This window comes from Notamacropus eugenii, chromosome 1 (genome assembly GCF_028372415.1).
Source record: "Notamacropus eugenii isolate mMacEug1 chromosome 1, mMacEug1.pri_v2, whole genome shotgun sequence".
Classification (NCBI taxonomy): Eukaryota; Metazoa; Chordata; class Mammalia; order Diprotodontia; family Macropodidae; genus Notamacropus; species Notamacropus eugenii.
The window spans coordinates 153,704,076-153,730,863 of NC_092872.1; positions in this window are offsets into that span (position 1 = coordinate 153,704,076).

Below are 26,788 nucleotides of genomic sequence, written 5' to 3' on the forward strand. Positions count from 1 at the left end.
GAGTTGCTTTGATGTGGTGGGCCTTGATTGCTGCTGACTGCTGTGGACTGACTGGCCATCCACTTGGAAGGTGGCATGTATCTGGATGGCATTGAAGATGCTGGTTTTTTGCACCTGGGCCTGATGAAATTTAATGGGATTTAACACATGCAAACAACTGTTTTTGTTCCTGGGGACAAAAGCCTTTCCAGCTCTGGATGGATTCTGAAACACTGTTAGCATCATTTCCTCTTCATTGCCTCTTGTCACTCTCCTTGTCAAAGTTTAATTAGGACAACGAGCTTTCACAGGCTCATTTCGCACTCCAGCAACTTTCTAACACTTTCTAACGAGGAGGACAGAGGCTTAGGGAAGCAGGAGGTTGGGGGACTGGGGGGAGGTGAAGAGGGGGAGGGTATAAAGGAGACAAGCCTTTGAGTGTGCGTAGGGGTGGGGGCAAAGGGGAGAGAGGGGGCGGCATGGGGAGAACAGCAGAACAGGCAAAGAGGAAGTCCAATGAAACCACACCGGATCCTTGGGGAACTGCTGATAGATCTGGGGGAAAAATATACCAAAAAAAGAAAGAAAGAAAGAAAATGAAAACACATCCTAACTGGCCTTTGTATTCTGGGTGGCCATAGAATAATTTTCCAAACTTTCCATGATTTCAAATAAAAGAGGATTAATAAATAGATATTTTATGGCTTTTGTACCTTTGTTTATGGGTCATTGATTTAATACCTAAACTTTACCCTTGCTCCCCCCGCTGCCCCTTCTCATCACATGTGCAGAAATTCTTTCTCAGAGCATACTCCACAAGGGGATATCGACTATGTCAAATTCACTCCTGTTGCTTTGGTTCACACATTGTACATGGGCCCCGGCTTGGGCCAGCAAAATAGGGGGAGAGATGGGGGGGGGAGAGAGAGAGAGAGAGAGAGAGAGAGAGAGAGAGAGAGAGAGAGAGAGAGAGAGAGTTTATACCTTTATTTAACTAAACCCTCCCATATGAAAAGAAATGGGTGAATTGTAGCCTAAAGCATGGAATTGAAATAATGGTCCAAATTAACTTCAGAGCTCCAAGGGCTGCAATGAAGCATCCACAGAATTTCTGTTGTGATTTAATCTAATTTTTTGCTGAGAGAAAAAACTGTGGTGGAAGGAAAAGGGGAAATCTGGAGTTACTGCTATGTCGTTCTATGGGAAAGAACCCTGGATTTGGAATCAGAGGACTTGGGTTTGAATCCCAGCCCTGCCACTGATTACTTGGGCAAATCCTCAGTTTCCTCATCTGCAAAATCAGAATATTGGATTGTATGACCTTTAAGGTCTCTTTCAGATCTTAATCTACTATCCTATGATTTACAAAGCATAAGTTTGACGAAGAGTCTAGTAAGAGAAACAATTAAAGACTTCGATGAACTCAGATTGATTACTGCAGTGATCAATCATGGTCCAGGATGATAGGAAGTAAAACTAATCTTTCTCTAAGAAAAGGGCTGGGGAACTATGGGCATGGAATATTGTGTTCAATATCTAATACAGTTGCTGCCTTCGTTGGTTGTTACTTGTTGGTTTTCTTTGTTAAGAATTCTATTGGAGGGGGTGGTATAATAGGAAATGGCTGTGGTGTGAAAAATTTACAAAATTTTACAAAAGTAAAACATTACTTTCCTATTCCAAAAATAAATCTGATTTCTTCTGTGTAGATACTCCTTCCATCAATGTAGATGGCAAACTTTCCATAGCTTAGTAGATAGTTTCATGTTTTGATTTGATCAAAGATATTCATCACCTAGTGGCCAACCTATGGCAGATATATTTCTCTAAACTTAGGTCAATATGGTCATAGGCTAGTAATACACAAAGAATTTCAAGTTTTTTAGATACTGCCTGTGTTTGGGCTACACTTGCATAGACTTTGATAACACAGGGGCACTTCCAAGTCATATATATACATGTCATAGATTGACCAATACGTGTTTCATCCACTTTGTTTTTTTGTGTGAATAGTTGTCAGTGTTTTGCTATTAATTATGGATGTCACTGAGAAGATTTTAATGTATTCCATAATTTGATACAATTAATGCAATGTTATCGTGAAGAAGGAGCATTTTAAGAACTGCACTGTCAATGCAAAATACTTTTCTTTGTACTTTTCAGGAAAACTTCCAAGGCACTGGCAAACTCCTTAGGTAAGCATATAAAGAATAACTGGTCAACTTTGATAACTACTTTGAGTGTTCCTCCTCTCCCCACCTCTCTAATCCCTACCCTTGAAAAATTAGAATTGTAGTGGAAGAGGGCATATAGCTTACACATTCTAGTAGAAGAAATATCTACTAGGGCCTTGGTTATACAGATTGACCTAATTTCCTCATCCAATCTAGGTTAGTTTTTCCTGAAAAAGTATTGAAATGGTTCATGAGACTAATTAACTCAGGGAGACTGGCATTTCTTCCTGGTGGCCCAAGTGTAAAAGTCAGCTCATAACTTCATTTCTTTAGATTCCACTGGTTTCCCAGCATAACCAACAGAGAGGCAGAAAAGGTGCAGTAAACCAATTCAATGATGTATCCTTAATGAGCCTCCTTTCTACTCTAATGTTAAATAAGCTTCCCTTAGTCAGCTTGTTGACATGTCTGATTTCATTCTAATTTTGAACCTAAGGCTTCAGATTGATAAGAATAAGACTCAGCCTATAACACACACATAAGAGAAAACTCTATGCTAAGGTACACAAAACAATGGAACATGTCTATTACTATAGTATCACAGAATCATCAGAGGCAGTGTGGTATGGTGGAAGGAACACTCAATCTAGATTCAGAAGATGTGTATCAAATCCCCACATTGCTACTTATTACCTGCGTGACATTGGTCAAGTCATTTCATATTCACAGATATCAGTTTTTTTTACCTGTAAAATAAGGGGCACGGACCAGATTTCAGTGTGTGTGTGTTCATCCTTTGCTGCCGAAGAAGACCATACCTTCATCAATGACATGACTTGCAGTATTATTAAAAGGAAGCAGTAATCACAAAGAATTAGCATAGATTTATTATAAGCAAATCATGGCAAACTACAGTAGGTAGAGACCTGGGCCTAGAGTCAGGAAGACCTAAGTTCAAATCCAGCCACAGACACTGACTAGCTGTGTGACTCTAGGCAAGTCACTTCACTTCTGTCCCCCTCAGTTTTCTCATCAATAAAACAGAATAATAATAGTATCTTATCCCTCAAAGGTTTTCTGCAGATAAAATATTATTTGTAAAGTGCCCTGTAAACCTTAAAACACTATGTAAATGCTACGTTTTATTATCTTATTCTTTTTTTTTTTTTTGGTCAGCATTACTAACCTACTCAGTTTACTAATCAGGAGAATGTTGTATGTAAAGTTTTCCTGTATTGTAGCAATGAATCTGAAAACTCTCTCATGTTACTTGTGTGTAAAAGATGGAGAGATATAGGCTAGACAATTATAAAGTTAAATGAATTCAGCCTCAAAAAGCAGTCACTAGGGGTTCAACATTAACTTGGAAGGAAATCTTCAATGGAGTGCCCCCAGGGATCTGTGCTTGGCTGGTTTTTAGCATTTTTTTAAATATATGACATATTTATCAAATTTGCAGATGACACAGAAGCAAAACAAATACACCAGATGACAAGCAAGATTAAAAAAGATCTTGACAGCCTAAAATGTTGGGTCAAATAAACTATAAAAGAAAGATATTAGATATTAGAGAGATAGAAATATTTAGAGGGAAATGAAGTCATGTTTTTTTAAACACTATGTTTTAGGCAAGCTATATAGCATGCTATTTGAAAAAATCTTGGACTTTTAGTCAAATGCAAGTTTAACAGGAGTCAATGGAGAGATAGGATAGTCAAGAAAGAAATGGTCTCAGATGCAGAGTCTAAGAGTAAGGTGATGATAATCTTGCTGTACTCCACCCTATTTAAACCACATCTGGAATATTAAGTTCAGTTCTGGGCTGTACATCTTAGGAAAGACAATAATTTTGAGGGTGAACACAGAAGGGCAACAAGGATGGCAAAGGATATGGGATTCATCACACCTAAGGATCATTTAGATGAACTGGGGTAGTTTAACTTGGAAAAGAGGAGACAAGATGTATATATATATACATATATATACATATATGTATATATACACACACATATATGTATGTATGTACATATAAAATATGTATGTATGCATGTGTGTATATGTGTATGTATGTATGTGATAGCTATGCTTAAGTTCAAGTATATGAAGAAGAGCTGGACTTGTTCATTTTGGTCCAAGGAGGGCCAAGAGAGCAAGAACCAGGAAAAAATGGCTGAAACTTTCAGAGAGGCTGACTTAAGCTTGACAGACGGAAAACATTCCTAAGAGTTAAAGACATCCCAAAGTGAAAGAGGCTGCTTTTGGAGGTAGTAGGTTCCTCTGTCTTTATAATCTCCCTCAGGGAGCTGGTTTCCTCTTCTTGTCTTATAAAGAAACTCTCTTTGCCACCAGGCAGATGCATTTAATGGAATCAGGACTTTGGATCTCAAGTCTCAAGTTCATCTAGGGGAGTCTCCATACTAGAGCTTACCCTAGGACTGGTCACCATGATTCCAGGGAGGGAAGTCACTCCTTCCTCCCAATCCTTATGGGAAGTGAGAAGACTCAATAGATTCTGCAACCAGTCCTTTCAGTGCTGAGCTACCATATGACCTGCCTAAGGGCTCCTCTGGACCCTCCTTGCTTTAGAGTGGTTATCAGTAGTAACTGTTGCTGTTTCCCTCCCAGCCTGATGTCTTTCTTTTTATTGGCCTCATTAAAGGGGCCATGCCCTGGCTACTTCTTAAACAGGCCTATTCAAGGAATGGGCATTGCCTCACCCTAAGTGAGTACCTGCAAAGAACTTGGCCTAAAGGGCCCAAGGTCTTCCAGTGCATCCTGGGTCATCTCCAGTCATCCTGATGAATATCTGGTCACTGGATTCAGATGGCTCTGGAGGAGAAGTGAGGCCGGTGACCTGCACAGCCCTCCCTCACTCAAAACAAAGTCAAGTACAAGTCATGTCATCATTTCTCTGATGGCATGGTCTTCTTCAGCAATGAAGGATGAACACACAAACCATATGATCAGAGACAGGTAGGAAGTTCGTCATCCCCCTAAGATCCAAGATTGAGTCATTATGTCCCAAAAGTTTCCAGGGGAGTTCTGGGTACTTGCTCCTTGGAATACCCCCTTGTACATCATGGGTGTCTTAGTGTAGGGATGTTGGGGCTTTTATGTCCAAAGTCACGAGGGGCTTTCTCCTTGCTCTAGCCTTTATATTTCCCCCACCCTCTTTAATTCAATTCAATGTGTTAAGGACCTAATGCGTGCATGACCCTGTACCAGGTGCTGAAGCTATGAAGGTAATAAAAAAATATGACCAATCCCTTCTCTCAAAGAACTTATGATTGAATAAGTTGGAGATATGGGCTTTGTTATTTAGATGCTTCAATTGTGTCTGACTTTAATGACTCCTTTGGGGGGGAGTTTCTTGGCAGAAATACTGGAGTAGTTTGCCATTTCCTTCTCTAGGTTACAGATGAGGAAACTGAGGCAAACAGGGTTAAGTGACTTGCCCAACTAGCAAGCATCTAAGGCAGAATGTGAACTCCAGTCATCCTACTCCAGGCCTGGCAGTCTATCCACTGCTCCACCTAGCTATCCCTACATAAATAAAAAAGTATGATACAGAGTATGCTTGCTCTGTCCACTTTTTTTTCATAATTGAGAACAGGCAGAGATCTATTCCAGCGAACTCTAGCACTTAGCCTAGAACACAATGGGTGCTTAATAATGCTTGTTGACATGATTAACTAACTCACAAATATCAAGCATGAAGACCTTGGTCATCAGAGTATTTCTCTATGTGTGTACATTTATGTGCACACATATACATACATATATTACATATATTCCAATATCACAATACATACGTTTTTCATATGTGCAAATTTTGACCATGGCCAAGCACATGCAGTGTGGGCAGATGCATTACCAGGACAGAGTCTGAGTCACTGTCTCCGGACATCAGACTCAAAAGAGTGTTACTGTGGACTCTAGGGGATGAGAACAAGAAGAAATATATTTTTTAATTAGTCATTTTAATTAGGGGGGAAAAAAAACTCCTCTCTATCCAAAGAAAATAAAGTCCTCACTAAAAAGGGAAATAAGTTAGATGTGAGACAAAATTCCTGAGTCATGTCTGACTTCTGCCCAGTATCCTGGCTGTTTCGGTACACGATTACTTTCTAACGGTTTTGCAATCTCTTCTGTGGCTCTGCTTTTGGAACAGGCATGATACACCCAGAGACATGGGGACGCGGACACATTTGGGGTCCTCGAGAATCTGAGGATGGCTTGTTCCCTCGTCAGGTGCCGTTAGTACCCTGGGCTCAGCTGAACCCCTTGCCTTTGCACACCTGCCCCATTCACCCACCCCGTCGAAGTCGCCTCCCCCGACTTCCCCATCCTTGGCTTTCCAGGCTCGGCCCGGGTTTCGGGAATTCACTCCTACCCCATCTTGGTCCACTTCGAGTAAGTGGAACTCCGTGGCGTCTAGAAAGGCAGGTGGCAGGGGTCGCTCCTGGGGCCCCTCGGGAGGAGGACGGATTGAGCCACTGAAGGCCTCTCGCCTTTTCGAGGGGACCCGGGCGGCCCCCCGCAGGCGGTTTGCTCCCGTCTTCTCGGGATCAATTTGTGTGGCTGACCAGACTCGGAGGGAGCCCTCCTTGCAGCAAGGTCCTCAGAAGGGAGAGGAGGTTATGGGAGGGAGTGGGAGAGGGAGGAGAGGGTCCGAGGTCACACTAGGCCTTCTCTCTCAGACTACTGGACCAACTCAGCCTGACTCCTGTTCTGCATCACTGCCCCGGGTCCGGCTCGATCGCCCCGCGGCCCGTGCGCCGAGTGGATGGGAGACATGGTCTGTGGACACCACTCCAAACTTAGAGCGCGCTCATTAGAGGACCCTTCGTCCCCTGGTGACCGCCTGCAGCCCCGAGCGGCCCCGTCGGGAGCGCACCGCCGCCACGTGGGGCCGGTTCCCTGGCAGCGGATGGAAGTGCCTAGAGCTCCGGGGCTCCACCGTCGCGGGCACGCGCCCTGCGCTCCCCGTGCCCGCCAGCCTGGGCCAGCGGAGCGCCCGGGGAAGAGCGAGTCTGACCCGTGGCCCTGGGCGGATGAGATCATGCGCTTGAGTCCGGCGTTCAACATCAGGCGTTCTTTCTTGTTCCAAAGAAACCACTGAGGAAGCCCCCAAATTGTCGTTCCCCAGCAGTAATTCAGCATCCTTTCCCCCTTAGTTTGAGACCACTCCTCTGGAAGGTTGTGGACGAATTTCTTTAATTTTCTCTCTTTTTCTGCACTTTCTAAAAACATTAAATAACTGATCCTAAAGCCAAAGTGAGAATACCTTTTTAGTCTACTTCAGACTTTAACTCTTTCTCGGAAGCAATACGCTTAGGAAGAAATGGCATTTCTGTGTTTCGTATTAAATAGACCTTTTTAAACCTTGGGAATTTTTCTTTTCTACGTGTAGGCTGTCCAGTCTAAAAATAATTCCTATGTTCAAGTGTCATTTTCCAAGCAGAGCCCTAGTTCTGCTCCAATTACCATGGCTTTGGTGAAAAGGAAACAGCAAATAGCTAAACTATTCGACTTGGAAAATTGTTCCCCCAATATTTATAGATATTTTTTCTAAAAATTGATATTAATTCTCTTAAGGACAGATTGTTAGAGTGTGTGTGCGTGTATAATTTTTATAAGCTTCCCAGTTATGTATTTTCAGAAGGAATCAAGAATAGTAAACATGATAGTTCCCGTTGGTTACATAAATAAAAGGGAATTTATAGACATAAAGTATGCTCTTAAAAAAATACCCAAGTGCATATTTACCTAAGGAGACTTTGTATTTATTAGGAATAATACACATTTTATAACTACCTCTCAAAAATCAGAATAATAGTACATCCCTTCCCTTCTTCTAGTCATCTCTCCCTGCTCCAAATCTTTTATAATCCTCTCACTTTATGGGATGAGTTAGACTAGAGAGAAGTAGAATTCATTTCCCCCCCTGGCTTTTACAGTTGGTGTAAACAAATCAGAGCGTTAGGTAGTTTGTAAAAGAAATGCTGTTGACCATAAATTGCAGAAGCTTGGTGATTTTTCTTTCTACCCGATGCCATGAATAACAGTTATCCTCCCATATCCTCCCATCCCTTTACTCCTACCCCCAACACCACCCTAGAGATCATTACTTTTGAGGGAATGAAAAAAAGTGGAACCCAAACTGGTTTCTCATTGTTCTTGTGGAATATATGTTACACCTACAACACTAGGGAATGTTCCCCCCCCCCCATCAGAAGCATTTCTATGTAGTTTCTGCTGCCAGCTTCTGTGATATTGGATACTGCATAAAAAACGAAGAAAGCAAGGAAGATAGACATGGCAACACCAGGAAACAAAATCTGTATATTTTATTTCAAAGAGAAAGGAGAAAAACAATCTCTGTCAATGTCTTTCCCTAGTTCTTGTGAAAACATCTAGAGAGAGATTTGGTTTTTAATCAAGTAAATTAGACTAATCTTAATGGCAGATGAGGCATCCTAAGTGCATTTTGTTAGAGGGGTGAGCTGAAGATATGAGAAATAACACTGTTACCTGAAACACAAAAACATTCAAACAGAAGAGAAGTATGTGGAGATATGAAAATGCTTAAGTGAGGCAATCTTTCCCACAATTTAAAGACTCAGCAAGTAGTCAGAATCCTTTATCTAAAGCATATGGAGTTAATATGTATCTATATATACTTTACAAAAATCTGTGTGTATGTAGAACTTAATCATTCATAATAGTTGCAAAATCTACAGAGTTCAACTTCTGACTGTCCTATTATGCATGTGATCCCAGGATGAGTTCTTCTGCACTTAGTAAATGTTTATTATTACTAAATAGTAACAATTTGGTAATAACATTGTTTCCACTTTTTGTTAAGTGTGCATTTGTCAGTCTCTTTTTCCCATAGTACAAAATAGGATCCTGTGAGACCTTGCCTCATTTAATCCAACCATTGAATTTCTGAACAGTTGTTACCTAAATTTACAAGTCATTGCTCTGATGTGGTCATATGTTAAATAAACCAGGAATTAGGGCACAGGCATAATTTTGATTTTGTCTGTGTGTACATGTATGATGAGATTTATTGAAAAAAACAACCAGATCTAGAAATTTTCTTTCTGTATACAGGGAAAAAAATCTGAGATAGAAAACTATCCATTCTGTAGTGGAAATAACACATTGTGAAATTACCATTTTAAAATCATTGACATCTGTCTTCAGTCAATGAATATTTATTGAATACCTACTACTATGTACAAGGCACAGGGCCAAGAGTTGTTGGGACTAAAAAGGTGACTAAGATTTGGCCTTTGTCTGTCAGGAATTTGCACTTTAGTAAGATAAATAAAAACATTACTCTTACCTTTTCAAAATTATTTTAATATGTGTATTTTACTTGTGCTTTATTGTAATATAAAATATATCTTGCATTTATTATTGCCACCAGCCCAGCATCCTCTCTGTCAAATGAGACACAATGTTCCCATTTTATTGGAAAATTGGTCACATAAGACACCAGTGACGAAAATCTTCCATTTCCTTGTACTATGGAGTTGACTGTAACAATATGTGGATTTCTAAATTATTGTTTAAATTAAAATTAAATTAAAATATTGTGTTATTTGAACCTGTTCTCTTTCCTTCAATGTTGATACAGACCTAGAGAGAATGTAGAAGGTTGTTGCTTGTCCTTGGTTCTCAAAGAGGACCATGACATCAGGAAAATGATGCTATAACTTACAAGTGAATTGCATTTAAGTGAGGGAGGACAGTGCAAAGTCGCCAGCCTCATTCTTTCTTCTGGAGACACCTGGGTCCAGTAGAAGATAAAGATCAGGATAACTGGAGATGGCCCTGGATACAATGAGAGACCTTGGCCTTTTTACATTAAGGTTTTTTCCCAGGTCTCAGTTTGATAGAGGTAATGCCATTCAGTAGTGATAGCAGGCAAAAATCATTCTCTCTAGAGAATCATGGAGACAATAAAATAATTTATCTTAGGCCAAAAAGTTCAATTGCCTTCATGAGACACTAAGTTAAAGATTATATTTGATATGCTACTGCTTCATAATCATGTGACAGATCAACTGAGATAATATTTGTAGACAACTTTGTGCCTGGTACATTGTAAGCACTATGGTCCCACTTATCCCCTTCATGGGATCATTCATAGAGATTAAGATAGTATCTGTGATTTCTCTGGTATTTGGAATTCCTTGGTGAGGAAACTCCTTCAAGCAATGCAGGTTGGCATTTTTTCTCCAATTTACAGTCTTAGAGAGTTATTGAGGGGACAGTAGCCATACATAATCCCTGTGGGAGCAACATATAACTTAATTTTAAAATGTAATATTATCTGGTGATATGGTTAAATTACTAGGTGCAGAGTCAGGAAAACTCATCTTCCTGAGGTCAAATCTCACCTCCAACACTTAGTAGCAGTATGACCTTGGGTAAGTCACTTAACCCTGTTTGCCTCAGTTTCCTCATCTATAAAATGAGCTGGAGAAAGAAATGGCAAACTACTCCAGTACCTTTGTCAAGAGAACCCCAAATGGGGTCATAAAGAATTAGCCATGACCAAAATGAACGAAAAACAATTTTATTTTTATTTATTTTTGTTAAATACTTCCCATTACATTTTAATCTGGTTGCCATAACACTGGGGAGTGTTGTGGGCCATGTACTGCCAGTTTGACACTTTTGGTTTAGAGCACTGAGAAGCTAAGGCTTGCCCTGGGTCACAGAGCCAGTTCAGATCCGAGGATGGATTTAAACCCGGGTCTTCCTGGTTTCAAGACCAACTCTCCATCTGTTCACTCCATCATACTGCTTCTCAGAATCATTTACACGATCATAAATTTATAGCTACAAGTGTTCATGCGATCATAGAATTATACATTTAGATTTGGAAGGGATTTTAGTCATCTAGGAAGAAGGCAACAAGCTTTTTAAGTGCCTACTATGAGCCAGGCACTACACTAAGTATTTTATCCCCTCTGATTCTCATGACAACCCTGTGAGTCCAATTCACTCATTTTATAAGTGAGGAAACTGAGGCTTCAGATCTTAGAAGTCCTCTAGTCTAAAGAGCTGGTTTTGGGATAACACTACTTATTATGTGTATAGTATGTACTTTGTATCTCCGTTTTCTATTTCTTTTTATTTTCATTCTTTTGAAAGAAAGAAAGCTTCTTGAACCTACTAGGATACTTTGAGGTAGGGATTCTGTTTAAAAATTGATAGAGATGTTGACCAATGGGAGCATATGATGCAGGCCGGGGTGTGGGTGGTTTTCCTGGCATTCAAACAGGCAGGAATGTGATTGGGTCCTATGGGAACCCCTCTACACTGGGGGCCTTAGATAACATGCTCCAGGTGTTCAGGCTTGAAACAAAGACCCCTTTTTACTGTTGTCTGAGAATGAAGAATCCTCACTAGTTGGTTGCATAAGGGTTTTCCTAAATGGTAATATTTGGTTACAGTAAGATCTGTTGTTTCACAGGAAGTCCAGCAGAGGGGCTTGTAATTTGATTCAGTTAGTAACTAGGAAAAACAAGAGGGGAGGAAACCCCAACCAATTAATGTACATGAAGAAATTTTCACTAGGGTCCATATCTAGACCTATCTATTTTATAAGAAAATTAAAAATTACTAGTTTGCCATGAGGGCCATAACTGTATTACTTTGGTTCTAACCTATGTTAACTTAAACTTCCTAGCAAACTTGACAAGTTTCAACAGCTTTTACTGGCACACTATAGGTTGATGGTCAGGCCTTGTGGACGGTAGACTTACTCCATAAGACCTGAACTTCAGTCTATAGAATATCTAGAGGTTGTACCTGAAACTCATTTTTTACTGGTCAAGTGAACAGGCCAGGTAATTTCTTAGTGTTCGGATAATATGTATTAGGGTTTTAACCTTGGGTCTGTGGATTTCAAGGGACAAAATTGGATGGAGAAAAAAAATATGTCTTTATTTTCCCTAACCTCTAACTGAAATTTAGTATTTGCTTTAGTTATTTAAAAATCATTATTCTAAGAGGGGAGTTCATATTTCAACAAACAGCCAAAGTGGTATGTGACCAAAAATAAAAAAGATGAAGAATCTTTGCTATGGGTTATCTTGAATACCTCAAGTCTTCTCTCAATACCTCAGTCTTGACCTTTTCTGTACTTAAGCTTTTTTGCAACTTTTCATACTGTTGACCAAACTATCCTAGATATTATCCTCTTTCCTTGGTTTTTAAGGTAGTTTTCCCTCCTTATATCTTTACCCACCTCCTTTCAGTCTCTCCTTTTAGCTCATTGGTATTCTCCTAATTCCTGAGTGTGGGCATAACCAAAGACTCTGTCCTATGCCTCATTTCCTCCCTTTGTACCAGAGGTTCTTAACCTTTTTGTGTCATAGATCCCTTTATAAATTTATTTGTATGAAGACTATGGACCTTTTCTCCAAATAATGTTTTTAAATGCAGAAAATAAAACACATAAGATTACCAAAGAAATCAAACATATTGAAATATAGTCATCAAAAAAATATTTTTAGAAGCAAGTTTATAAACTCCAGCATAGGAACCCTTTCTCTATATTCTCTCCATTCTCCAAATTTACTTCCTCTTCTCTGACAATTGCCTGTCTCCTTCTGGTTCTTTCTGTTACCCTCAAGCTGGTACCATAGTAGGTGTTGAATAAATGTTTACTGACTAGCTCCTAAAGTTTTGAAACTTAAGACAATCTGGGAGATAGCACCAACCTACACTTCATGAGTTAGAGCCACCAAGCTAGATGTACTATACTTCAGGGTACTGAAAGAACTTGGAGACTTTCTATCAGTGAGCTGTAGGAGACTGTGGAGAATGAGAGAGATGTGGCAGAAATAAAGAAGGAATAATGCTGTCCAAATGTTTAAAAAATAAGAAAATGGAGATTGCACTCTATAGGCAATGAACTCACCTTTGTCTCCCTGAAAATTTTAAAATGTAATAAAAGTTGATTTTATATAGTATTTTAATATTTACAAAGTACTTTCCATAGATTATCTCAATGGGATCTCATACCAACCCCATAATATAGATATTACCTATAGTCTCATCTTAAATATGAGAAAACTGGGATCTCAAAAAGGTTCAGTGGATTGTTCATTGTTAACTGGGCAAGAGATAGGAAGCTGTCATAGGGAGCTATCCACAGAGTGATATGTAGGAAACCAACTCATCAATTAGCTCATTTGAAAGACAGAAAGTGTTCTTGATAAACGTATGAGAAGAAAGCAAGCAGACTTTTGCAAGCAATATTCTGCAGCATACCACATCCTTGCCATCACACAATTGACTGAAAGAAGGGATAGTGCAAGATCCCACGGTGCTTATTGTTTGTTAGCTGTTTTTAAAAATGCATTTGTTTCCATAGAGAAAAATAATATTTTAAAGGTTCTCTCCCAACAATGAGTCTCTAATTCCCCTGTTAAAATTATACAATACTCCTTGAAAAATATAACAGTGATTTTTATAATCATTAATATCATATGAGGCTAAGGGCATTCACCACTGATTTTGGAGGAGATTCAGAGCAGAATTCAAGTTTAAGAGGGATTACTTAGAGATTGTGAGGGTCTCCTGATAGTCTAATTTGTGAAGGACCTTGTATTGATTGCATCAATATCGGGAGCACTGCAGAACTTTCTCAGTAAAGACCATTATCACTCAAAGACTTTGGTCTGACACTCTCATTCTCCACAATCTCTTGAAGTTCACTGGTAGCTGGATGGCAGGTCAATCCACCTGGAAACAAAGTTAACTTAAGCTGCTCCAAGGTGACTCAGGATCTTGACTCTCAGTAGTTTCAGTTGATGGTATGGGAGAGTGTGGGGGTGGGATTAACATAAGCCAGTGGCCTTCTACTAGCATTCTGGTCCATGAAGATGGTGAAAATTCAGAGTGAGCTAAGGCTAGCAAGGAATGCTAATAATGACAACAAGTATTGGTTTTTTTAAAAGCTATATTAGAGGGGAAAAAGAGGATTAAAGAATGAGCACAGGTTCTTGCTTGAGTAGACAGAATGACAATAATGAAAGATGGAAAGAAGACAGAATTATTCACTCTTATTTTGATTCCACTTTTTCTGCCAAGAAGAATAATCTTTGGATTGGAAAACACAGAGCACAAATGACTAATAGAGAGCTGAAACTCCAGAAGAGTAGAAAGATGAAAAGAAAGTGCCTACTGCTCTTGATGAGTCCAAGTGTCCAGGTCCAGATGAAGAACATTTGGGATACTGAAAGAACTAGTGGCTATAGTACTGAAATACTATCAATGATTTTTCCAAGGTCAGGAGGAGTAGTAGAGGTTTCATAGTACTAGAGAAGGGTGATTATCCCAATTTTTTATAAAAGGAGAAAAGTGGAATCCACAAATGATAGACTACTGAATTTGACTTCAATCCCTGGCACAATTCTGATTTTTAGAGAAGACAACAGGAAGTGGTGATCGCAACAATCCCAGCACAACTTCATCAAGAATGGGTCAGGCAGACAGGCAACAAGCTTTTATTAAGCCCTTCACCATGCGTCAGGCACTGTGTTAAGCCCTAGGGATACAGATACAAGCAAAGACAAAGACAGTTCCTGCTCTCAAGGAGCTTACATTTAAATGGGGTGGGGGAGATAACATATAAAAGAAAAATGAGAAGAAGAAGGGAAGGTCCACATAGGAGGGAACACAGTGGCAGAATCTGAAAAGTCAGGAGCACAGTCAAGAGGGGAAGAAAGTATGACGAGTCAGGGCTATCCCCCAAATGAAGACCACAGCACGAACTTACCAGTGGGAGAGGGGCATCAGCAGTAGGTATGTTCCAGAGTAAAAAGGCTGGATTAAATGAATCTTTTTTGGGAGGATTACTACTGGTAGATGAGAAGAATGCCATTCCTAGATTTTATAAAAGTTTTAGCAAAGCATTTGTTGGGGATTTTCTTGCTGTTGTGTGACAAGATGGAGAGATATGCACTAGATGATACAGTATCGTTAGCTGGATTCAGGACTGTCATCTGGAAAGGAGATGTTTTGGGAAATTCCCTGGAATCTGCTCTTGGTTTTGTGCTGCTTAAGATTTTTTTTTAAGCTAATGATTTGGATAAGAGAATACTTAGTGTGTTTATCAAAGTTGCAGGTGAAATAAACCTAGGGAAGATAGCTTCCATTGAGAGATAGAGAGAGAATTCAAAAAGATCTTGACAGGCTAGAATATTGGGCCGTATGTAATAAGATAATACAGAAAATCTTACACTTAGTTTGAAATATCAATCTAAGCAGTACAAGATGGGGCCTAGCCAATACCCTGTCTGAAAAAAAGAATCTGAGAATTTTAATGAACTTCAAGTTTAATGTAACGCAGCAGTGTAATATGGCAACCATAAAACTTAATGTAAGAACAGGCTGTATTAGGAGATGGGTAAGGTTTAAGATTAGAGAAGTGACAGACGCACTGTAAAAATGACATCTAGATCATTGTGTTCAATTTTGAGTGCCATGTTTTAGGAAGGCCTTTGATAAGCCAGAGTAGGTCTACTGAAGGGTTACCAGGATGGTGAAGTCCTTGAAGATGATGGATATGAGGATCAGTTAAAAGAACTCAAGATATTTATTTAACATAGAGAAAACATGTCCCTTAGAGGACATTAAAGCTATCTTCAGGCATTTGCAAGAGCTTTCATTTGGAAGAGATAATAAACTTGTTCTGTTTGGTTACAGAAGGTATAACTAAGACTAATGTTTGGAAGTAGCAGAGAAGTAAATTTAAACGTTATATAAAGGAAAACTTCTTTACCATTAGAATTGTACCAAAGTAAATAACCAGCCTTGGGAGGCAGTAGTTATCTGTCACAGGATAGCTTAAATCAGAGACTGGTTAAACTCTTGTCATTCATGTTTAACTGGGGATTCCTGTTTAATTACAGATTCCAATCAGATGGCCTCTGAGGTCTCTTCTACAAATCTTCTGAGATTTGTAAGTCTGTGATTCTGTCACAACTCTTAAAGGCTCATGAATATTACTAAATAATAGAACCAGACAAATTTAAATTTTAATATTAACCTCCCAAGGATATTGGTATATTTGGTACATGGAAAAGATAATTTACCAAATTAGACCATAGTAAAAGAATTATTTTTTCCTCCAAAAATGCTTATAGCAATTTATTTCTCTCCTGGGATTTTTTTTTACATACTAGTAAATTTGGCCTATGATCGCTGCATGTGGATTATAGTATCTTTTATTGTAATTTCTTTCATCTAAACTCAAGGAAGCAAAGGAATACACACATTCAACTTGCACAGATAAATTTCTTTGGAACACAGGAAAATGATAAAATAATATGTATAAGTTTTCCACTTCTGGTTCAGACTCTCTAAGCACAAGGTATGAAATATTGTTTTGATAAAGATGATTAAGTGACTATACATTTGTGGCATGTTCTCTGAACCTGTGCATTTGGTCAGAGAATGAAGTACCAGTGAAACCATGGAAAGTATTACTCTCATCTGGACAATCCCAGAATAGGTAGTTATAGGACTGGCCAACTTTTTCTCTTCTTTCTTGCCATCTGTGCTCTTCATACTCAGTTCGCGTGTGGGAAGGTGGAGGGGGGGTGGGGAATGAGATGGGGATGTGGAGAAGGAGGGAATGGAAATTATTTACTTTGGGAACTTTGACTGTGTTGCTGTTAAATTCCAGATTTCCACCCTACTTTTCCACCACTCATCCTAACCACATACATATTCCATTCTGGATGGTCAGTGCATATGGGGCTGAGAGGCAAGTTTGGCATGTCATAGAAATGTTCCTTCTTTGTGCTCTCAGCTAAAATGCCAACTAATGGCTGCTAGGATGATGACTTTTGGAAAGAGGTATGGGTGTCCACTGAGAATAGGAACAAGCTTGCCAGTTCATTTCCTGAGGGCACTAAACAACCCTTTGGGGGTTTCTTATAAGGGTTTCTTATAAGAAGGATTTCTTATAAGAAATGGCAAGACACAGAAGAAAACTGTGGAAATAATTCATTTTTATTCTATCTCTGAAGTTGTTCTGTCCTCCTCTTTTATACCCCCCTCCCAATTCAGAATCTCTCTTCCTTGTCTTTTCATTTCTGGAGGAATAAAGGATAGAAGAAAAGCTACCTTTAAATTTTGGAGGGATCCAAGATCAAAGGATTAAACTCACGTTGGGGCCAAAGGTGTCTAATCCTGGCTATCCACCCTGATAATTCCTTTGCTTCACTGTGCCTCAGTTTCATCTTTAAAATGCAATTAGTCCAGTGGCCATCTGTTTACTGATTTCTTCTCTAAGGAGTAGATTAGTAGACGATGAGAACTAAAATGATAAATAAATACATTATGGGGCTATTTCAAATGCCCATAATTTATGTGGTTTATAAGATCTTGAAAACTTTTATTTATTTGTGCCTTTCTCTCATGCCTCTCTCTCCAGGACTAAAGATAGTTCAGTTTCCTCAAGGAGAAAGTCCCCAAAAGCATCCCTGGGCCTCTTGTTATAATGTGACCCACTAGATCACAGAACTCAGTAAAACATGAGTCTACCTTGGGCTTTGTCCAAGGAGTTCAGTTACTGGAATCAGTATCAGACTCATTTTAATACACTTTCTCCTATAACGTAGTCCATGGTATGTACTCTGTGACAGTACAGTGAGGCTCTAGTGTAAAATTAAAATCATGAGTTATTTCACTATGCCATGATATGCAGATTGCAATTTGAATTATAGAGGAACCTCAGAGGACAGTGAGGTCATCTTGTGAAGCAAAAACTGATCTCACCATCTTGGGAGGACCCAGTATTGCATATATTTGTAAGCAACCTACAGTTAAACATAGTTGGAAATGATGAACTAATTCAGGCTCAGACAGCTGTATCTCTTTGAAAATGGTACAGGTAAATATGGTAACGGGAGCCTGTGGAATACAGTTAACTAGGTTTCATTACCCCTTTCTCTCCACTTCTAGGTTTACATTACTTTTACTTGGATGGCAAATAAGAAAGCTTTTTTCTTTTAAATGACAGCAGGGGGAAGAATCAGGTTGCTAATTTCCCTGAGATGCAGGAGGGTATAATGACAGATATGGGCTGGAAACTAAGAAGTTTTTCCTTTAAAAGGTACGACTTGAAAGTAATTATTCTCTCAATGGCTTATATTTGTGTTGGTAAGTTCCCAGGTCATAATTAAAAACAGAAAACAAGAATGAGGGAGAAGAGGAAAAACAGAAGACCTCAGATAATGAAATAGCTTTAGTCTAGTATATATTTGTGTTGCCTGAGTTAATGGGATAATCTAAATGTTTTCCATATTTTTTGACAGTCTCCTTCAGTCAGCTACAATTGTTGCTTTTTTTTCACATTTAGGAAAACAACGTCAATATCATACTTACTGGGGGGAGGGGTGAATAAATTAAGAGTAAAGCCAATGGGATTAAGGTTCAGATGACAGTCTGTTATCAGGGACGCAATATAACATAAAACAAAGGGTACCGGGTATTAGTGCTAGTTCTGCCACTTACTAACTAGGTTGCTTAACTTCATTGCTGTGGTCCTCAGTTTCCTCATCTGGAAAAATGATGGAGTGAAATGAAGTTATCTCTAAGGTCTTTGCCAACTCTAATAGCCTAGGATTTCACTCAAACCAAAATACCGATTCAGGCTCCAGAATCTTTGAGTCATGGGAAAATTCACATGCTATCTTTTTCAAACCAGTCATTTTACAGTCAGTGAGGTAGAGCAGAGGACAGAACACTAGATTTACAGTCAGGAAGAAACGAATTCAAATCCAGCTTTAGACAATGGGTCTGTGACTCTAGGCAAGTCATTCAATCTGGGTCTGCCTTAAATTTCCTCCACTGTGAAATGGGAATAACAATAGGACATATTTTCTTGGGTGGTTGTGGGGATCAAATGACGTAATGTACGTAAAGAGCTTTGCAAACTTTAAAACACTATGTAAATGTTATCCATTACATATATTATCTATATAGAAGAAGAAACCACCCAGAGAGGTTTAGGGACTTGTCCAATGTCACACAGGGTGGGGGTCAAGATTATAACCAGATCTTCAAAATCTAAATTTAGTTCTCTTTTCACTACAATTTGCTGCTGTTTGAATTTAAGAGTTTTAGAGAAAATATGTTTAGTACAATTTTGGTTTACTAGAATTTTTTAAAAAAAATAAAAGTTTAAAATATTATTTGTATTTATCTAAATTAGTGAAACTTGCTCCAGCTTTCAAGATTCAAGATTCTCAGCTAGATAGATTCTGGTCTTTTAACTTTGTTGGAGTGACCTGAGGTAGAGACAGCTAATAAGTAACACAGAAGGAGTTTGAACACAGACCTTCTTGATAGTAGTTCAAGTCTTCTATTGTACCATACAGCTTCTCATGTAAGTTATTTTGTTATTTCTCCTTCATTCTTGGTACAGTGCATTTAAAAAAAGTTTATTGAATTGAATACATAAAAATCAAAACCAGTTATGGCAAGCAAATTGGGTTAAACGCTAATGAACTACTCATTAAGTCTTGATCTCTCAAAGTGGATATTTTATAGATTTGGAAAGGCATTCAAGAAGGTCTGAGAATTCTGATTAGGGTGTGTGTGTGTGTGTGTGTGTGTGTGTGTGTGTGTGTGTGTGTGTGTGTATGTGTGTGTGTTTTAAAGTAACCTATAGAGATGGGGGAGTTAATAGGAACACATGAATGATCTGCAACAATAAAAAAGAGCAAATATTAGCAAAGACGTGATGGACCCATGCAAATATCTATGTCCCATTCTCCAAAGAGATCCTTCTGATAACTTTCTAGGAATCTGAGAAGACTCCTCATTTGGCTGATAACTTCAGTATACCGCTCATTTGTCTTCTATCACATGTCCACTTTCCTATGAATGACTGCAGACTGCTTCCTCCTAGGTTCAGGGGAATCTTCTATGGACTTTGAATCCACTAATGACTGGGTCCCTGCTATCTATAAAGTAATTTTAACAAATTGAATGAATGAACGAATGAAGCTTTAACAAGTAAGAATTCTTAACAAACATAATGATATAACAAAACTTTTCTGTAGAAACAAGTGCAATTTCCCTTCCAAGTAGTCGTCACAGGGAATCATGCATTTATTTCCGCGATGCTTCTGCTGCTCAAAACATGATCAGTCTCCTATCTTTCTATCACTCCTGCTTCACTCTTCCTTATGTTATTGTTTATTTATTTTTGTGCTTACTATAACTGCTAATCCTTTCTTCCTACCCCTTCTAGTCAATGTAAGTTATGGACTTACTGCCAGCCCTGGATTACCACAGAATGTGTCTGGTGTTGAACTTTATGATGACTCGGTATCCCGTTGTTCTAGCTAATCAATTGGTGAGGGTGAGGGGAGGCTCTGGTGAAGAAGGAGACACTAAGTCTGCAACCTTTTGTATTACCTGCTCTTTATCACCTGCCCCTACCTGCAAGTTATCAGACAATTGCTACCTTGGGGAGGAGCTGAGATGCAAGACTCACCTCTTCTTCTGAGTTGGACCTATCAGAATTGACTTAAAGTTACTTATAAAAGCTGTCCCTGCCTTACAGCCATTGCTGATTTTCAGTGATCTTTATGGTCTTTATGTAGTTATAATTCTCTTTCTTCTGAGTTTTGCCTCATTAATCAGGGTGAAAGCCCAAATGAAGAATTTTCTTACCAACACTGGAAAGTCAAATGACTGAGCTGATGACTGGGTTCACTAGGAATTTCTATTATTTAATCACAAGTGAGTCCTCAGCGTTTTAAAACAATTCTTTAATTCTTTCATGAGTAGTTATCTGTCCTACTCTCCACAGCAGCTCTTTCAGACTTTCTCTTTTTTCCTCATGCCTTCTATTTATCTCCTTCCTTTCTTTCTAAATAGAGGACCTTAATCCCCTACTTCACTGAGAAAATAGAGGCCATCTGTCATGAATTCCCTTTTCTCCTCTATTCTGTCTTTCAAAACTCCTCCATATCATTCCTCATTCTTTCTTCTCTTTTCCTAGTGTTTGAGGAAGAGGTAGGCCTTATCCATTGCCAAAGTCCATCACTTTACCTGTGCCTTTGATCTTAATTCCTTCTATTTATTTTGGAAGTTTGTCTCCTTGGTCATTTTTCCTTTCTCTTATCTTTAATCTTTCTTTATCCACTAACTCCTTTTACAAATATGTTTAGACATCTGCCTTCTCCCAAATACTTTGGCATCACTTGGTCATACCCTCAAGCTATACTGTATTTCTTCTTTCACAACCACACACCTAGAAATTATCTTCTCTCATGGCCCCCTTTTTCTCACTTTCTACTCCTCACCAATTGCTTTCTCCAGGGAAATTCACCTTTTCTCAGTCTTTATTCTACTTTACTTTTCTACAGTTATTAATTATTGACCGTCTGGATGCTCTCTTTTACCTTGGTAAAGTAGGTCTTCTGCCATAGTTCTTCTCTTATGTATCTGGTCATTACTTCTCAGTAATGGATCATCATCATTCACCTCCTACACATGATGTGTGAGTGCTGCCCAAGACTATGTGCTGGGACCTTGTCTACTCTCTCTCTCTTTCTCTTCATTTTCTTTTGCTGATGTCATCAGCTCCCATGGGTTCAGTTATTCTCTTTCGGTACAACATCACCAGTGGTGGCAGTTTTTTGTCTTTTGAATGACTGAGTGCATTTGATTTGTGGGAATAGCCGGTAGTCATTTGAACCTGTCAAATTGACTCAGGTTAGAGGATTTGTGTTCAAAATCCAAATTTGATTGTCATTCTCTCTGGGCCTTACTTTCTTCATTTGTAAAATGACAGCTGGGACAAGAACAGATTACCTGGCAGATGCCATCTAGATCTAAAACTATGCTTCTAAATCTGATGAATTAAATGAGTGATTCAATTAGATAATTCTGATTTCGCCATTGTACAAACACATCCTAGGTCATGACTTTAAAATAATAAAACTGAGCTTCTTAGACTCTTGCTTCTGATAGGAATTCCAAAACAGAGGTGCTAAAAGTACAGAATGGCAGACATTGGAATAATCATAGTATTCTTCCAGGTTGCTATTTGATTTGATCAGATTGAAGAATCTGCTCCATTATTTTGTAGTGGAAACTTTTACTGAAAGGACACACTTGCATTCTGGAAGAATCACACATGAACTTGTCTTTATTTGATCTCATAGTGTTTTTTTTTACAAATACAGATGATGTGCAGACAAATTCACTACTCTTTGCCGATCTAAAAGTTAATTTTAATTAGACAAAGTTTTATGGAATCGTGGAAATTGATCACTTGAAGGACCCACCTCACAGATTATTTTAACTTGTGTTAATTATTAGTTTTCCTCTACTTTAAGTCAGAGAAGTAAAATAGTCCTTCTCTTCTTTCTTCACTCATAGCATCATGGGGCTATGGTGTAAATTAGTGACACTTATTGAACAATTATATAATGAATCATCACTGTGACAAAAACAATTTCTTCTGGAAAAGCCATTTCTTTTACTTTGGCTCTTTCTCGTGAAATCTCCATAGGATTATAATTCATTGTGCATATCAACAGTTATTTCCTTATTGACTTTCTATATCCTCTGTCAGGGAAATAAGAAGAAGCCCAGTGATGAAAGTTTTACTTTCTTATTTTCTTGAACTGGATCCCTCATTTGGAAATGCAGTCAAATGACTTGTTCAAATCATCAAATTAAGATGTTTCCATGTTATGTCTCATTACCTAGTCACATTTCCCATTCAAGAGAACTGGGTCAAAACCCACCGGCTGAACAAAAATGGGGCATTGTTTTAGGAACAGTCTAAGAAAGCTATAGGGGAAGGCCAGCTCTACTACCCAACATGTTTTCGGCATATGGTGTGGATGATAGCTCTAGATTTGTAATGTACCATATATTTCTTTTAGGAATAAAGATTAACTTCTAAGGCATGTTACTCAATCCAGAATTTGTGTGTGTGTGTGTGTGTGTGTGTGTGTGTGTGTGTGTAGGGGAGGGAGATTGGGAGGGAGCATGGGTGTATGTTTTTGCATCTTGGCAGTATAACCAGACTATACGATATTCATGCCATCTCCTAAAAGCACTAAATTCGCCCCTCAGCCCTCCCTTCAGGAGGCATGAAAATTGTCCTAGAGAACATGGTAATGATGATCATAGTAGGAGGAGAACAACAACCTCATCGTTGTCAGAAATGAAGCCTTTAATAAAAGTATGTAAATATGCATGTCAGCTAATGCAAAATTACTGGAGGGCTGGTCTCAGTATACTCAGCAACTAATTGGCTTCACAGAATAGCAGAGGGGCTCAGGCTCTCCCTTTCTCTGATTTTTATCTGTGGCTTCTGCTGGGTCTACAGCTGGTGACTTAATTTTGAAGGTAAGAGCAAAATGCTTTGCTCACGCCTGCCAGGATAACATTAATCCCTTTCATAGAAATCCTATCACCAGCATCTAGGACAACACTTTCTTTCGTAGAAGAATTTCACTTCTTGCTTTATCTTTGCTACCTATCTCAAGCCTGTCAGTCCTCTTGCATACCTGCAGCTGACAGCCTGGAAATCAAGGACTTTGATGTTGTAAAGGATATTTTATCTAGGGTAATTTTCACCAATTCCTACATTATTGTGGGGGATATTCAAAGATGCAAAGAATGAGCGATGGCTTTGTCTGCTCAGATCAGAGCAATTTGCAAGCTTTACTGGGGAACAAGACCCAATAAAGGGACTTCAGAGATGAAGTCTGTCAGCACCACTGGGAACTGGCATGACATCAAACTATGATTATTGATAGCTTAAGCATCAGTGGGTACAGAAAAAGGTTGAGGGGATGGGCAACCCTTTTCAGCAAGAGAAACAAGCCTTTCAATTTATTCCTGAGTTAAAAGGAAAAAAAGCCACAAAAACAAACCTAAATCTACATTAACTTTAACATATAAAATGGCTGTAATTTGTTTCTTAATTAAGAAGGAGTTAGGTAGGAGTAAATATAGGCTATCATTTCTCTTAGGAGAGATATTCCTATGCTTTAATTAAAAGCAGATATAGTATCAATATTTATTTTTTCCCACTTCCTTCCCTATCTTTGGAGATGCATAAGATTGCTTTATAAGTTAAGTTTGTGCTGTGAGAGGAAGAACAAGGGATTTTCAGATAGAGGATCTAAAGTTAGAATCCCAGATCTCTTTGGCTTACTACCTGTGCGCCCCTGGGCAAACCAATTAATCTCTCTGAGTTGCTATTTTCTCATCTATAAATTTGTTTATGAGGAAACTAAATCACAGAAAAGTTAAGTGACTTGTCCAATGTCTCACAGGAATTAAATGAGAATCAAGATTCGAATCCAGGTCATCTGACTATAAACCCAGAACACTTTCTGCTCTACCACTGTGTTTAGAAGGTGGTTATTAAAATCTCTTTCTGCTCTAAATATTATAAGATCTGGAACCTTCAAATCCCATGGAGATATTATAAAGAATGAGCTTTGTAACCCTTATGATACTTATCATGTAAAGTTAAACCTTTTATTAAGTAATCATTTCAATGTTTGTCATCTGGAGATATATAGGATGGAAAGTAGGGTCAGTGAAGCTTTAGAATAAATTCATATCTAACAATTTTTTAATGGCTTGTGGGGGTAGGAATGTTGGGGATGTATCCCTAACCTTTTGAGTTTGATATCAAGGAAGTAGAGCCACCATGTTTAATCCTAAAAATGTCACTTGGTGCCTCTGTCAGAATACTATACCATCAGGCCACCCAGAAGGACATCATTTATATTCTAAAGCAGATGGCATGCGTTTCCATTTCTATTTTATAGTTAGTGAAACTGAGAAGCTTCAGGTTAGTGGTTTTCCCAAGGTCAGAACCTCAATAGTAGTTGAGTGGGGTACCAAACCTAGAACTTGAGATACTCAAGTTCCTTATTCTGAGAAACAGCATGATTATTGTATAAATGTGTGTTCGTCTTTTGTTGTCAAAGAAGACCACGCCATCAGAGAAATAATGACATGACTTGCACTTGACTTTATATAAATAGCACTGTACTGGAGTTAGGAAGACCTCTGGCAGAACCTGCCTTTGGATATTAGCTAGGTAAGAGTTAACTGGGTAAAGGTTAACCTCATTTACCCTTAGTTTCCTGACAGACAAAATGGGGCTAACCTACCTCAGACTTCTCTCCATAGTAAATTGAGACAATACATGTGAATCAAAGCACTTTGCAAACCTTCAAGTACCCCATAAATGTTAATTACTATTATTATTAACTATCCTAAGGCAAGTAGTATCTCTTAGGTTTCTCTTCAATGCCAGGTAAACTTTATCCAGAACGCCATTTTTCCCCATTTAGTTTTCTTTGAAAGAGACTGTGGTGAGCCTGCATTCTAAGATGCTAAGTGTCTCAAAGGTAAGGCATTGCCTCCAATCATTCAAAAATGTGAGTTATAAAACATAAACTGGAGTATACATATACACACACAACCTATAAAACTGTAACTATAGTGGTGACTAGGTTCCAAGTAATGGGTTTTGATTTGTTTTCCCAGATCTTCCCACAATGACTCAATTTGATTGAAATGATGCAATTCCAAAGGGATTCATTAGGTTCCATTGCTAAGTTACCATTTGCCCTCTTCCAACTTCATCTCTATGCAGTTGGTCTTTAAAAAAAAAATTCTTTCATATAGATTATTGCTTTCCATATCACAAATACCAGTTCTTGGGTATACATTCTGTTTTTCTTCATTTCACCAAGTCATATGACTAGAGTGAGGTTTATTTTTATTTTGGGAGAGTTGAGGGTTGGCTAGGGCATTCTCCTTATTTAGGTAAAAGAAAAAAATCGCAATGTGTTTTGTATTACATGCTATCAATTGCAACTGAGTTGCAGTTCCACTGGGCTTATGGATGTTTTCAGTTAAATTTTCTCAATTGCCCTCATGAGCATGGCAGCTGGTGGAATTCCTTCCATTGTTTTATTGAGAGAACAGCTAGGATTCCACTAATAAAGCGAACCCAGCAGTACAGAAATTCAGTACCTTCTATTTTTCTCTCACACTTTCTCTTTAGGTTTTCCTATCTCTCTTCCCCTTCCCTAACCCTCTACTTCTTTTCTGTAGTAAGTAACTCGAATTTTTATGGTTTATCAAACCTTTGCTATAGTCCTAGGAGCATAGATTTGGAGTTGGCAAGAACCTCTGAGGTCATAAGATCTTAGAACTAGAAGGGATCTCACAGGATAGTCTGACAGATCTCACAGTCTGATCTACTCATTTTACAGATCAGGAAACTGAGGTCCAGAGATGAGAGGTGAGATAACTTGCCCAAGGCCATGCAAGTATAAGTGTCAGAGCTGGGATTTAAGTCCAGTTCCTTTGATTCCAGATCTCCAGTACTTCTACTCCCTATAAGACTTTTTAAAAATCAACTCTTCTAATGCTTAATTATGCTAACAAATTCAGATTTGTATTTATTATAGGTCTTATAATTAACTACAAGGCCAATTAAGGGGTCTATCAAACATCTCAAGGTTCTAAAATTATTTTTTAAAAATCACCCAATGAGAAAATATAATCAAAACACATCATAACAT